At 40.2% G+C, this 14,499-nt stretch overlaps 1 protein-coding gene across 1 annotated transcript in view; it reads left to right on the plus strand.

Annotated features, from left to right (window-relative positions):
- Positions 1–1,114: 1,114 nt before the first annotated feature.
- Dhc36C (Dynein heavy chain at 36C) overlaps positions 1,115–14,499 on the plus strand; it is a 542,513-nt gene continuing 529,128 nt past the window's right edge. Inside the window, exons 1-2 of the mRNA XM_072306421.1 lie at positions 1,115–1,954; positions 2,998–3,113. The gene's annotated coding sequence lies outside the window, so the exon portion shown is untranslated. The remainder of the gene's footprint in view (positions 1,955–2,997; positions 3,114–14,499) is intronic.

A 14,499-nucleotide genomic window follows, 5' to 3' on the forward strand; every position in this document is an offset into this window, starting at 1 on the left:
TTAGGCCTGTTGACAGTGTCACAAACGGGAATAAAGATTACATTTTCACCAATTGCAAAGATTATAATCTGGAATGGACCAGGGAATTACGGGTTCGGCAAGGAACAAACGGAATGAGAGGAGGAACGGAGAAAGGCATTTGAGAATGGGCCGATAAAAGATAGAGTCCCTTTATACCCAGAGTTAAGACAACTCACTTTTGGTTGGGCTGAAAGTGGCCTAAAAAAAAATTCAATTCTGATTGGTTCTCGCTCATGGAGGCCGAAACGAGTGCACCAAGATGGCGGTACCTCGAATGTGAACAAGAATAATGAAAATATTACCTAATTGTGGTTTATCAAGAGTAAATTGTTATTTCCATCGGTCCTAAATGAAAATAGATTAAGAAATTATTCACAAACCAATCTCATTTTCTTTTTAATCTATCAATTTTGTTGATGTTGTTGTTTTTGTGTGACAGACATCGCAGGATTCCTGATCCTTATCCCTCAATATCGTTCGTTTGGGTGCACTCGTTTCGGCCTCCAGGCTCCATGGCCAGCCAAGGCCGGTTGACAGTCAGCTGATAATCGAGTTGTCTTAACTCTGGGTATAAAGGGACTCTAATCAAAGATTACGAAAAACGTTCAATTTCTGTAATCTTTATTCCCCAGCCCACATACAAACTAGAGGCTTCAAAGGGACTCATCGATTTCCCCGACTTAAACCGCGGAAAACGGGTAAATCCACCAGAATTTACCAACGCTTTCGTTGAGCTCAACGCTCAGCGGGTAATTTTCGTTGGGCAGTTGTGGACTTTAACAACGCATCTAAAACGTTGAGCTCAGCAAGCTCAGCCACTCAGCGGATAACTCAGCGGTTGCACTTCTGACTTTATCAACGCGTCTTACGCTGACTTCAATGCTTCAATTTCTAACTTTAACAACGCGTCTCTCTTATTTGTGCCATCTATCTCATTAAGAAGCATCCCTGAAGAAAATCTGAACGGTTCTGATCATTATGTTGAGGATTCAAAACTGCGATCCGGAAGAAGATCGCAAGAAAGTTAACGAGGAAATCAAGACTAGTGTCACAGCTTTTTGTATCCTTGTTGGCTTGATAAGACTAGGTACAGTAAATTCTCCACTTACCTCTTTTTTTAGGTTGTAAATCATGACATGAGGTAGCATGTTTCTCTCAATCCGCAGTTACACCTAACAGGCATCATGTTTTTACTTTGTCCTGTTGTCAAAAGACCAGTTGCCATGAATTTTTCCAGGCCCTTGTCACTGAATCCTTTCTCTTCTCCGAACTGGGCACCCATATCAATTCTGCACCTGCCAATCACATTCCATTTCCTTTTCATGTTCACTCATTCATTGTCCGTAGAGGTCCTTACATACTTGATTCTTTATCTAACTCTTTCTTGTTTGTTCAATTTTGGCTCGCCCAACTCAATGTTGCAGACGGTCGGTCAGCCACCATCAGATGAGAGATCACAGATGGGTCACTTCCCATCAAAAATCGCACGGCAAAGATAATGGAGGGTTTGGACTTTATTGAAGAGTAGGGTGACCCTTGAGTGTGTTGTACACTTCACAGGATTCTGTTTGAAAATATTTTCCTCATCACCAGAGAATACTGATGAATCACCAGATAAAGTTAGAGTACATGTAAAAAGATGTGAAGGCACCTAGATAGGGGGAAAATGTGAAGGCAGAAGGCTTTTAAATCTTTACGTGTACAGTTTTTTGTAAAGGAAACTGTGTAATGTGCTCTCCTATGCAAAAAAAAAAAAAATTGTCAAGTCCTTATGCAAAGGCAACAGTGAAGTGGGCAAGTCATTCGTGGACAGCAATGTGAAGGCAACCTCGAAAAATGCGAAGGCTGTTTCCAAAAATGTGCGGGTGAAGAACTTTCAGCACCCCTGCGTGTCCTAAAGAAAGGATGAAAATATGTACGAATTTGTCATTAGGTATTATGTGTGTGTGCTTATCTTCGAAAAATGATTTTAATAAGTATGCAAGATATCATTATGTATGTGATTGTTGGAAGAATTTTTGATTGATGTCTGAAATTGGTATCATCATTTTGATAAATTCATTCCTCTTCGTTCATTTCCTCCTTATTTGTGGAGTATGTACTAAGAGATATAAAACTCGGAAGACAAGAGGCCCAATGTACCATTATCAAAAAAATTGAAATATTGATGATTTTAAGTGACACTAGTCTTGATTTTTTTTTTTTTTTTTTTTTTTTTCCTACTTCAAATAGCCCACAAGGGCTAATCCCACGCTGTAAGTCCCATCCCCCCTCCGTCCCTACTGAACCAGCCCCAGGCAACCATTGTTTGAGACCATCAAACTCGGGTCGCCTGGCCGGGAATCGAACCCGGGACCTCCCGATTATAGAGCAAGCGCTACAACCACTACACCATAGGAGGCCGACAATGCCTGATTAATGCCTGTTCTGTGAAAAATTTGCTCCCAAATTCCAATTTAAGCCTAAAAAAGTCAGTTTGAACTTTTTCTTCCATCATAAGGATCCATGTAATTTTGTAACTTCAATCACTTATATCCTGAAATTGCAAAATCTTCTGTATTGTATTTATTAGAGCTTTCCCGATAATCCTCATCAAGTATGCTGTGACGCAAATCTCCCGGGGTGGGCGGTGGGGCTGCGGAGTGGTGAGAGGGCGGATGGGGCTGGGGGGCGGGGGCAAGTGATGAACAATAAGTAAAATGATTAGGTAGTAAATGAATTATTACCCACTGTGTTAGGGTATTTTTTTATTTTGGCCGGAGCCCATTTCAATAAATAAGCGCATCAAATTATATGCCCATTTACGTGGAGGGGTTTTTAACAAATGGGACATATTACCTAAACCTGAAACTATTCTAGGTAGGTATATAAACCATACTTAAGCAGAGTGAGGCTCAGAATGACCAATAACCCATTTTTTTGAGCTTCGTCATAACTTTTTTAAGTGTAATAACATTCAGTTGTAAATATTTTCAGCTCCATTAGCATTAAACACATGGTATCCCAATATCCAGTGATGGTGCCAAGGAGTTCGTTTCTACTAATATACTCTACTCATTGAATCAAGAGATGATCAGCCTTCTCAGGATGCTGTGAGTATCCTAGTATGCAAATACATTTTCTGTGGATGAGTTACTCCTCTTGTTTTTAAAAATGAACGCAAGTCCAGCCATCTGTGTGAGTGGTTGTAGATCTATATCCATGGTGAAACTCGTTTCCAGCGTATCTTGTTTGCTGTCTTTATAAGTCTCTGCTCCCATTTTATTAATTTGAAGAAAAGCAAATCATCATCATTCCTTCAGGTATTCACAGAATTTCCCTCTCACAGAAAAGAAAAATCTCGGAAGTTTTAAAAAATTGACTTTGAGCAGTTTCTAATTCAAAAAATAAAGTACCTATAGCAAGATTTCTGGACTGTCGTAAAAGGAAAAACGTGGTTTGGGAGTTTTGTCGTTGATATGGAAAAAAACTACTTATTACTCATAACTTATTTTTTAATTATTTTTTTTTAGTAGCATATGGCACATGAGGCTAGGCATGCATTACATGCTAAAACCTTCTGTCAGTGGTCAGATTTAAAAATAAGCAACATATACTGCAGACTGCTGAACTAGCATCACACAGTGTTTTTGAACAGTTCTCCATCTACAATAGCACAAGTTAATACTGGTGTTGCTCATTTTCGGTAACTGGTCCGATGAGAACGAGCAATTTCTAACTCTTGCATTTTTGAAAACTAATGTGCTCTTTTCAAAATCAACCAGAAGTTCGATAGCCTTTTGTACCCCTTAAAATCGAGTCAGTCTGCATAGAAACAACGTATAAGCTTTGCAATATTGCTCAGATTGTGCAACGGTTTTCGTAATTCGTCACAAACCAAACCCATGTAAACTTATAAATTATTTTAGAGGAAAGTTGGTCAAAATATAAACGGTTTATGGAGGCAACTACTTACGGTTTAAACTTTTCTGTACTCAGCTCAGGTGTATTTTTAAATGTTTGTGTTAATTTTCAGATTCAAAATGGGATTATAATGATGGCAGTCAAAGTTATCGTTTCCCTCAGCACAACTGTCAGTAAGATCTCAGTTTTTTCTGAGAGAAGGATTTTAAATCAGTTGTTAAAATAATTTTCAATCATGTTTGTTATAGATAACAAATTTTCTTAGTTAATCTTTACCATAGTTATAAAATGCATAATAAAAAATTTGTCATGATTCCAAATGTCTTGTGTTACTGATCGCTTTGATATTTTAGGTCTCATAAGACCTGCTTAAAATAGAAAGAGAGCGGGGCCAAGAGAGAGAGAGTTGAAGAAACACTAAGATGTTCCTCTATTGTTTTTTTTCTTTGCCGAAAACCACTCTCTCATCTCATCGCGCCACTATTTATACTTTTTCTTTCATTCCTTAGTGGGGCTTTTTAACTTAATTCCTTGGACTCACCTTCCAAGTACAACCCATGTTAATTGGACTACATTTTGCAACAAGGAACTACTATTTCTGGCTCCTATTAAAACACCTATCTGCTTAGAGAAACTAATGGCACATATGTTGCTCATGACTTGAGCCAGAAATACTAGTTTCTCATTGAAAACAGTAGTTTAATTCTGCTAAGATTGTGTAAAGTATCTGCGTCTTTTCCATCGTTAAAAAAGCTCTACAATTAGCCTGTTCTCCTCTCCACCTTCCTTACAGTTTTACACGAAAAAAGAAAAAAAAACTAGAACCAAAAACAATTAAATTTGGTCTTTCTCAACAAAATTGTACTTGCTGTATTTTTTTTGTTTTTGTTTTTTAAAATATTTTAGCAACATGTAATTCCACTAACTTTCTGGAGTTTTTACATTAACTTTATCTTAATCCTCTCAGGGTATTTAATCAATTGGCAGGGGACTTAAATCCGTTGGCTGTGATCTTGTAGCCACAATGCTAGGTTCAGCGCCGTTGCGATTCTTCTCGCCCGCAGGAACTTGCAGGCACTTCTGAAAAGAGTCAGGAGCGCTACCGTTAGGCAAGGAGGATTTTCAGGGTCAAATCGAGATTCAATTAAAAAGTAGACAAATTTCGATCGTCGCAATACCTGCTGACAAAAATATTTTATGTAGGTATTGCAAGGGGCACCTCTGGTGTAGTTCCATAAGTCACGATTGGTCGGTAATTTTGATTGTTAAGCAGGACCAGTTCTTCATTCACTTCTACCCACTTGATTCATGATAAGTTATTCATTACCACGATTATCTACTTCGTCCACATTCTGACTGCACAGACTCTCATTTTTATCGATTGTTGACTGAAATTTGGGGCTATCCTCTGAGATTTCATGCTTCACTATTTCTTCTTCAGACCTTCGTTGTTCTGCCTCAAGCTCAGCAATAGATTAGGGATGGTCGAATATTCAGATATTTGAATCATTGGCACCGAGATAATCGCATCACGTTCGAATATTCGCTTCCGAAGTATTCGAAATTGCAAAGTCGAATAATCGCATTCAAAAGTGTCATTTTATCTCTCACGGTTCATAAAAAATCAAAAATCGAAGCAATAATCGAAAATATTTGCATCCGAACTATTCGCAATCGCATGATTTGAATTCTCAAATATTCGCAATAATCGCATTCGAAGAGTTTCGAAAATTCGAATATTCGAATTCGATATTCGTCCATCCCTACAATAGATTATTTCAAGTTGAGGAAAGCTTGCTTCTGCTCCTCACAACCAAACGAACCAACTACGTCTTCACTGTCGACAAGCATTTTGCACGCTGCTAATATTATCTCTAATTGTCTAATTCCACCAACTGCTTCCGCCTTTTCGGCTTTTTTGAACCAATTGGTACCTTGAAGTTTGGCGTCTCCAGGTGCCTCTGCCGAGATTTGGTCTTTTCTCAATAAGAACACATTAGACTTCAAATGTTTTTGCTCCGGAGCACAGGAAGAGCCGTTGAAAAAAATACTGCATTCAATTGAATCATACTCTGATCATTTGATTTGGATAAGCGATCGCAGGTGATGAGTTTTATTCTTCTTGAATAATCATTCCCGGCCAAACAAAAGTGTTCCAGTGTGGGTGCTCGCTTCTTTGTGTCTGCGAAGGTTAAAGTACCTACTCTCACTACTTGTTGATACGGTTTTCAGGAGCAGGAAGTTGAATGCCTTTTTCTTCTTCACCCTTCTTCTTCTCTTTTTGTTAATTATCTTCTTCTCTTCATTTTCTCTTCGTTATTGTACCCTCTTTTTCATCTTCTCATTAACTAGTATACCAACCTTGAGTGGTAGCGGTTCAAATAACGGAAAGAAGGCAATGGACATTCAGTTAGGGGTTTCATACAGGATTTCATACGTAGGATTTAGGATATCCGGGACAACATAAGATGGTCAGGAGAACATAGTACGGACGGGACAGCAGAGGAGGGATAGGCTCAGTTTGGTTCCATAACCTTTCAGGTACTCATACATGCAGTCAATGAAGGTACTTATAGTTATTAGTAACTCAGTCTTGATTGCCTGAAACAAGATAACAACAGAAACAGAAAAACGAACTATCTACGTTTCACACTGACTTCGAATTCAGACCATAATGGTATGTCAGATACAATCAGATAATTTTATCCACCTTGCTTTCTATAGAGGGCAGAAACGGACAGTATGGCTTATGGCACGATGCACATTTTTTCCCCCGAGGGCCGTGATAAAGAAACACCACTGATTTTTACTAACCAACGTTGCCACGTCTATACCAGCAAGGGATATAGAACCTAAGTAGCCAAGGCGAATAAAGAACGGTGGTCGCATTTCGTACCCTCTTGACGTCACACGACATCGGGTACGTTTCGAGGTGCGTTTTTTGCTGCCCAACAAAAATGGCCGCTGAGGTGCGTTGTTAAATTACTTTTACTGCCCAACAAAAATGGCCAAATCTCAGCAGGATTGACGTCATCTCAACGACGACGTCAGCTCAACAGACGGGAGAAAATCGAGGTGTCGTTGTTAAATTCCCGTCGGATTCTGCGGATTTGGAGGTTAAGTTTTATTGAAATTAAATATTTTTAACATTTAAAAATCTTATCAACACCCACATTATTACGAAATTGACGCAATAAACGATTGTAAGCAATTGCAAGTCAGTCTGGTGACGAACATGTGGCGAAAAAGTGCGAAAAAATGGCGGTTATGGGTGTAAACAATAACATCTAAAAAATCTAATGAAAAATTAATTTTTCCGAGCCAAAAACCACCATAGTATTGACTTTTGTGCAAATCCATCGATAAGCAGCCGTGATATGGATTTTGCGTCATTTTTTCGCCGCCATTTTAAAGTTTTTGAAAATTTCGAAAATCCAATGAAAGATTCGTTCTTCTCGTGTCAAAATGCCCTCGGATACCAAGTCTCATACGAATCCGACGATAAGCAGCCTGAATATCCCTTTTCCCGCTCTAAGCCGCCATTTTAACCGCCATTTTGAAAAGGACTGACATTTCTGGAAAACTAATGCCAAAATCGTTTTTCTCGTCCCAAAAAACCTGAGGATTCTGAGTTTCAGACCAATCCGCCGATAAATAACGGAGATGCTAAATTTCCGCCATTTTGGACTTTGAAAATCAACATTTTGACCTGCGGTTTGCGCCAAAATTCGTCTTTTCATATTATCTTTCGAATGAGGTATCACAAGGGGGGGGGGTTGTGATTTGAAAAAAAAAGTTAGCCCCCGTCCCCCTCAGGGGGGGGGCCGCCCCCCACAATTTTTGGGGGGACCAAAAAGTTGCTACCTTAAACTGAGGAACATTCCCAACGTTTCAAACTTCTATCTCAATTAGGAAAAAAGTTACAGGGGTGGTAGGTAACTTTTGGATAACCCTGTATAAACCCCATTGCCACATCCATCGCTACATTTTACAATTTACTTCGAGATCTACTTTTAAGAAAGGCATTTTATAATTTGAACGAATTTCTAAATTCAGCTGTTGAGTAACGTTCTACTAATGTAACAGTTGTAATTTATATTTTTAATTATTGTATAGTGTTTTTTGACCTGTGCCATAGCCCTAATAATGGGGCTCTCATGCACGAAAGTTTTAATAAATAAATAAATAAACATTGCCAGATTCACCTCGGCTCTTTTCTGGATCGCTTCGGATTCGGATTGCCTTCGTGTCCGCGTATATTTAAAACAGCTATTCCGGGCTCGCTGAAGCCAGCTGGTCAAGGAAAAAGTAAAGAAAATAAAGAATCAGAAGAGGAAGTGCAAGAAATTGTAAAAGAGAAATAAGTAGGTAATAAAAGCAAAGGTATTAATAGAAGAGATTCAAATAATACAAAAAGAACGACATACTAAGAGAAAGAGAAAATATTTGTGAGGGGGGATCGGAAAAAAGAGAATGAAGAATAAAAGGAATAAAGCAGAACGAAAAAGAAAGAAAAAATGAGAAAATTAGTACAATTCATTGAAAAACCGTGCACGTAGTACTAACATGGACCAAGAGAATAAATGAGGACCTCCAACTCCCAATTTAAACCTGTGTTAAAAACCGTTACCGCGCGACCGCAACGAACCTTGCAAAGGGTGCGGTGAACTAACGCCACAGCGGTCCACGATAGTACCTCTATTCTACAGGGTTATCCAAAAGTCACTGACCACCCCTGTAACTTTTTTCCAAATTGAGATAGAAGTTTGAAACTTTGGGAATGTTCCTCGGTCTAAAGTAGCAACTTTTTGGTCTCCCCAAAATTTTGGGGGGCGGCTCCCCCTAAGGGGGGCGGGGGCTAACTTTTTTTTCCAAATAGCAACCCCCCCTTTGTGATACCTCATTCGAAAGATGATAAAGAAAGAAAATTTTTGGCGCAAGCCGCAGGTCAAAATGTTGATTTTTGACAAAATGGCGGCTGGTCAAAGTTCAAAATGGCGGAAATTTGGCATCTCCGTTTTTTAGCGGCGGATTGGTCTGAAACTCAGACACACAGGGTTTTTTGGGACGAGAAAAACGATTCTGGCATCGGTTTTCCAGAAAAGTCAGTCCTTTTCAAAATGGCCTAGAGCAAGAAGTGGATATTTAGGCTGCTTATCGTTGGATTTGCATGAAGCTTGGTATCCGATGGTATTTCGGCACGAGAAGAACGAATCTTTCATTGGATATCTGAAATTCCGACGAATTTCAAAATGGCGAGAAGTCAGTTTTACGGCTGTTAAAGAAATGGATTTGCATGAAATTCGATATCCTGGTGGTTTTTGGCTGGATAAAAAGAAATCCTTCATCAATTCTTGAAATACTAAATAATCGATATCGCATTTCATGCAAATCCATTCGTTAACAGCCGTAAAACTGACTTCACGTCACTTTTCCACCGCCATTTTGAAATTCGTCGGAATTTCAGATATCCAATGAAAGATTCGTTCTTCTCGTGCCGAAATACCCTCGGATACCAAGTTTCATGCAAATCCAACGATTAGCAGCCGAAATATCCACTTCTCGCTCTAGGCCGCCATTTTGACCGCCGCCATTTTGAAAAGGACTGACTTTTCTGGAAAACCGATGCCAGAATCGTTTTTCGCGTCCGAAAAAACCCTGAAGAGTCTGAGTTTAAGACCAATCCGCCGCTAAAAAACGGAGATGCCAAATTTCCGCCATTTTGAACTTTGACCGGCCGCCATTTTGTCAAAAATCAATATTTTGACCTGCGGCTTGCGCCAAAAATTTTCTTTTTTTATCATCTTTCGAATGAGGTATCACAAAGGGGGGGGGGGTTGCTATTTGAAAAAAAAAAGTTAGCCCCCGCCCCCCCTTAGGGGGAGCCGCCCCCCAAAATTTTGGGGGGACCAAAAAGGTGCTACTTTAGACCGAGGAACATTCTCAAAGTTTCAAACTTCTATCTCAATTTGGAAAAAAGTTACAGGGGTGGTCAGTGACTTTTGGATAACCCTGTATAGGAGGTATAGTATTCCATGCAATGTTCGTTGTAAATCTACATATGATTTATTTATTTAGATACTTTAATAAAGGAGGAGTGTCGTTTTGGGCCTTTTCCGGCCCCACCTGGATTTTGCTGAATGTTTCATATTTTCAAAGTACTAGTCCTAGGTAGACATAATGCCAAATATTTTACCGAACGGAGCCCATGCAAAGGTGCAACAACGCCTCAAACCCAGAACGTCGGCATCGAAAAATCCTTTTTTTCGTCGACTTTTTCGACTGTTACAACCCTTTCAGCAGATGATTCCTATGTATTTTTTTGTGTACTTTCCGTTTCTGGCCTTTTTAAAGGCCTCCGATAAATTTTAAGGGGCCTTATGGTCCGTTGTTGCCATTTTGGCCCATTTTTAGGGGTTTTTTTCAATTTTACACACGCAAAAATTAATTCAAACTAAGAATCGAGTACGTTTTTGAAAAGCACGCAAAAAAATGAATAAAAGATGTTCTGTGAAACTTCTCCCTATGTTGCCAAATTTTCGAGAAAAATCGTCCCAAAGAGCCAAAAATGGCAAAAATTCGATGAATTGCCACGCTTAAGGTTCAAGAAAGTGGAGTACAACCTGTATATTGACGTACGTAACAGCTCTTACCTATATATACAACATATCAAAAAATTATAGTTGTACCTGGATTCCCACGATGTGAAAATTGACTGGGATGTCGATTTTAGCGGCCTTCCTTTACTTGAAGGGAGCTCTTTAGAATGTTTCTCGACCTTTGTCACCCTCTATGGGTGTGTACTATATGTATTTTTCTACGTACTTTTCATATCTGGCCATAAAAATGGCTTCCTGTGAATTTCAAAAGGCGTAACGGTCCATTGTTGCCAATTTTCACCAATTTTTAGGGTTTTTTTTCAAGTTTACATGTGTGAAACTTAATTTAATCTAAAAACCGTGTACATTTTCGGAAAGAACGTAAAAAAATACATTTAATGTGATTTGTAACTTTTCCCTACGTTGCTAAGTTTTCGAGAAAAATCGTCCCGAAGCGCTAAAAATGCCACAAATTGGATTAATCATCACGTCGAAGGTTCCAGGAAGTGAATTGTAAGTTTTATTTCACTACAATTAACGTATCGAAAATGGAAAATTGTAATGCGTCTCACGGGACATGTAAAGGGCTCAGTTGAACGTGACGGAAGGGACCCTCAAGGTGCTTTTACCTTATCCTTCACCAGTTCACCTCTTTATTCCTGTAACCTCGAGATAATCCTTGGTTCTCAAGATGCTTGCTACATGCCAAATATACCAAACAACAGGAACTGCGTGGGGAAAGTGTCCCACGATCCACATGAAAGTCATAATTCACTTTCTAGAACCTTCGACGTGATGGTTAATCTAATTTGTGGCATTTTTGGCGCTTCGGGACGATTTTTCTCTAAAACTTGGCAACTTAGGGAAAAGTTACAAATCACATTTTATGTATTTTTTTACGTTCTTTACGAAAATGTACACGGTTTTTAGATTAAATTAAGTTGTGAGAGTGGCCCAGGGACCTGGCACCCAAGTCGAGGGCGCTGACAAAACCCATACGTCACGGGACTGGGCATCGGTGGAGCACCCCCGAGCGAGAGGGCAGAGGGGTAGTATCCCTTCTGCGCATGCGCAGGGCGAGGCTTGACCGGTTCCGAGTCAAGTGGAGGGGGTAGCCAGAGCCGGAGACCTAGGGAGCTCCTCGGAGCTGGGCCCTGGGATTATTCTTGGAGAGACTGGCGATCGAGCGGCACTTGTCCGCTCCTCATCCCATCGACCCGGATTCAACCAGCGCTTGATTATTGTGTGCCCTTGTAGCAATCAGCATTAGACATTGCATCTCATATCACTTTTGGTTCTCTTCTTGTCTTCGCTTCTTCCCGTCCATCACCTCTGTGTCTGCACTGCCGTTGCGACGAGTGTCAGCTCTGCACTTGCGACGCCCTGCGTCTGCATTGCTCTAGCGACGCCATCGTCTGCACAGCAGACGCGACGCGTGTCGGCACTTGCTCTTGCGACGCCTTGCGTCTGCACTAGCACTTGCGACGCTCTACCCCCCCTGAGCTACGCCATCTCACATGGTGGTAGGCGCCGGAGTTTCCTCAGGCAGGAAAGAAGATTCCGATAGCTGTGTTTGAATTTTGAGTTTTTCCTTGTGTTTTTTGAAGTATTTGATTTTTTGGAGTTTTATGAAGCAAGTGTGCTGAATTTTGGATGAATTTTTACGGAATTTTATCGAATTTATTTTTGGTACGTGGTTTGTGGTATCCGACCCGTACCCATCAACACGCCAAAGAATAAAACACTATCAAGTCAGATTTCGACTTCGGTGTTTCAATTTTTTGGTCCTTATTTACTAAATTGAATCATTAAATCAGCCCTCGATTTCGATTCAATATCTTTTTATTATCAAAGTCAGACTTCAAAGAAATGGAGAGCCGGGAATTAAGCTAATAGACTGTAGTTTCAGCTTACTGGTCACGAAATTTCTGGACGAGCTCTGGACAAGTTTTTCTTTGAGATCTTCAATATTTTTTGTATAAAGTGGCTGTTGTTAAGCCGGTTGCGTTATTTCTTCTTCAAGCAATAACTATAGCGACATAAAATATCACAATTTAGCGGAAAAATATTTTCAACTACTCAACTGCATTGTCAAAAATCAAGATGAGCAGCGACAGCAACGACAACAGTCATCATCAAAATGGTCATCTAAGTGACGATCCAGACAATGAAAACGCGGAAAACGTGAATGACCGCGATCTGAATAACTACAACAGAATGACCAAACAACAAATTGGTGAGGAATTGGAGAAGAGGAATGTGCCCGACGTATTCACCAACAAAAAGGACGCTTTTAACGCGCTCAAAAGGGTCATTGCGCGGGAAGTGCAGGCGCAGCAAGAAAGGCAATTACAAAACCAATCTAACCAACAACACGGATACAACATGCAACAAACAACATTCGCGGACGGCAATCCACATGCGGTGCAGGTTAAATACCCGAAGGTGGAGTTCCCAAAGTTCAAAAATCAAGAACCACGGGAATTTGTTAACCGTTTTGAACAAATATCCCAAATGGGAGGGCTAAACGATAAGCAAATGGTCCAAATGTTTTGGGTCAGCCTGGAAAAAGAAGGAGAACTGTGGTTTAGAAACAACAAAAAACGCCTCCAGGAAATTAACGAGTGGAATCGAGTGAAATTGGAATTTTTGGATGAATTTGAAACTCCCGAGAACCTAGGAAGTAACTGGATGACATTCCAAAACAGGAAGCAAGGAGCAGGAGAAGCTTCAACGGCATACATTGAGAACAAAATCCACTTAGCCGAAAAAATAAGACACAAGTTATCCGAAGTGGAGCTCGTTGACTGCATCATTAGAGGATTTTTGCCTAACCTAGCAAAACAACTTTTCCTCATGGACAACCCGGACATTAGGACGATAGTAGTATGAAAATGAGGATTTTAGCGCAGTAAATTATCCAACAGCGTTGCATGATTGTGCAGAAAAATATGAATTAAATTACAGCGTTGTATAGGGATTATTGTTCAATATGGCAACGCTGTAAAAAGAAAGTATTGCATATTGCCCCTTCAATATGCGGGTTATGCAATCGTGTAATAATGCCCCTTCATTTTTCGGGTTATGCAATGGTGTATTTTTCAAGATGGCGCAGCAGTGTTGCCGCGTGGTGCATGTAAATAAATGATTTATTTATTGGTGAAATTTTGCAACATTGCATTTTACAGTGTTGCCAGATGGGGCGAGAAATTAGTTGATTTTTCCGTACAGTGTTGCCAGATTGTGCAATAAATTCGGATTTTCGGACTTGTAAAATTTTTCGGTTTCGAGAGACCGTATCTTGCAGTATGGGCCTGGTATCAGATACTGTAGATTAGGGTCTGATTCGGGAAATTGAAAAATTTTCGGAAAATCACCCTCGTCCGATCCGCCGCGGACCGATGCGATTCTTTTACGCTATCGAAGATCGGAAAACTGTACTGACCGAATTTCGATACGACTTTTAGTTTTCGAGATTTCGGACTTGTAAAATTTTTCGGTTTCGAAAGACCGTATCTTGCAGTATGGGCCTGGTATCTGATACTGTAGATTAGGGTCTGATTCGGTAATTTCAAATTTTGTACTAGTGTGCGCTTGGAATGGATATTGCAATGTTCCGTTTGACGAATCAAAAAATTTTTTTATTGGATATTTACAGTTTCAAACAGTTCGCGTTGAGCCTACCCTATGATTAGGGCCAGTTTTCACAATGTCGCGCAGTGTCGCTTGCACGTTATGCCCTGGAACGCTAACGAACGCTGGACTATACGAGGGATTTCCCACTCTCGCTCTCCGTTCGTTTCTGTTCGTCCCTTCGAAAGGCTTCTGACCGCCATGCAGGAGCCTACCCTATGATTAGGGCCAGTTTTCACAATGTCGCGCAGTGTCGCTTGCACGTTATGCCTGGGAACGCTAACGAACGCTGGACTATACGAGGGATTTCCCACTCTCGCTCTCCGTTCGTTTCTGTTCGTCC

The sequence above is a fragment of the Bemisia tabaci genome, chromosome 1 (genome assembly GCF_918797505.1).
Source record: "Bemisia tabaci chromosome 1, PGI_BMITA_v3".
Classification (NCBI taxonomy): Eukaryota; Metazoa; Arthropoda; class Insecta; order Hemiptera; family Aleyrodidae; genus Bemisia; species Bemisia tabaci.